Source organism: Meleagris gallopavo, chromosome Z (assembly GCF_000146605.3).
Source record: "Meleagris gallopavo isolate NT-WF06-2002-E0010 breed Aviagen turkey brand Nicholas breeding stock chromosome Z, Turkey_5.1, whole genome shotgun sequence".
Lineage (NCBI taxonomy): Eukaryota > Metazoa > Chordata > Aves > Galliformes > Phasianidae > Meleagris > Meleagris gallopavo.
In genome coordinates, this window is record NC_015041.2 from 8,533,700 (window position 1) to 8,535,199 (window position 1,500).

A 1,500-nucleotide genomic window follows, 5' to 3' on the forward strand; every position below is an offset into this window, starting at 1 on the left:
GCTTCGGGCTGTAACAAGTTGCGTCCAACGGGCGTTTGCGTAAATAAAAGATACCTCGGTAGCGCCACAAGATCTGTTGTGCGGCAATGCCTCCGCTGAATAGTAGAATCTCTGTTAAATCGGTCCTCTATAAGCCGCGGCTGTTTGCGCAGCGCTACGGTCAGGGTGACGGGCACGCAGTCATTGCAACGAAGCAGCGCCGTCCTCCTCTCCTCCCGCATGGACGTAGTGCGCTGTTGGGGCTGTTAGGATGATGTCCATTTTGCTACGGCGCCGCAACCGCTGTTTAACTGCGTTCTTTTTTCCCCCTTATTGCATTTTAGACGTTAACCGATGGAAGGCTCCATGTTATTCACGTACTCCTGGTTATTGACGTCATTTCTTTTGTCGTTGTTTTTTGAGTCCTGTTCTGGGCAGCCACAAAGGACTCATCGTTGGTTTTTGTTTTGTTTTGTTTTTCAGTTTTGTGAAAATTGCTTTTTAAAAGCAGTTGCTGGCCATGTTGCTAATCGCCAGCTTTTCCGTTTCGTGTTAGAAAAGTGACGAAATGAGTATAACTTGTAGGTTAATAAGGGTATTAAAATTTGTTGGTCAGTTTCATGTCTGTCAGGGTGAGACATACTATGAAATCATATTTGACAGAGTCACTTTTCTGCCTTTACACGCTCAGATGTTTGCGTGAATTTAATGGTGTAACTTCAAAAAAATGTATTTTTGTTATTAATTTCAATTCCAAATCCTTATCATTGAACTGAACTAATAAGCTCAGTATGAATCAAATTATAGCTGCTTATAATCAAATTTTGATCCAGTCTTTTATTATTGTTTTGTTTTGGTTTGGTTTTTTTATACCAGAGTTCTGCCAATAGACAAAACCAAAGGAGGGCAAACAAGACACATTTCAGCATCCGATTCCACTGGTGTTAAAGCCCTGAATAGTACCAAGAGCTGCTGTTTCAAAGGGGGACCACACAGCTTGTTGGATCTTCACCTGGGAGATCCCAGTGTGCCACATAACAACCTTCTCTGCAATTCGTTTATCTGTACCAGAACATATTTCAAAAATATTGATGAGTCCAATGTGTTGTGTCAGGAGCTCAGGAGGCTGTATCCCTAGCCCTTGTGTGATGTGTGCATCCCATCACATGGGTTGTCACCAGGCACATCCTTACCCTGACTCCAGAGGCACCTGGCCGCAGAGCTGAAGGCCTACATTTTTTAATTGTTCTGTTAAGAAGAAATAATGCAAAAGCAGGGGCTGTTGTCTATAAATAGGTTCTGTTTGGCTTGCAATAAATTCATAGCATATCCCTCTTTGTTCCTAAGCCAATATCTGGCAGAATTTCTCTTGACAGCTGCTGATGAGCTGAAGTTATCCTAGCCAGGTGTAGGAGACTTCAAAAGCACTTGAATTTTCTGAACTGCTGCCAGCCCCTTGGGAAGCAGAAATAAAAGGGAAAATAGCAAAGGCATGAATCTTAGACTCGCTTTGTGTTGCAC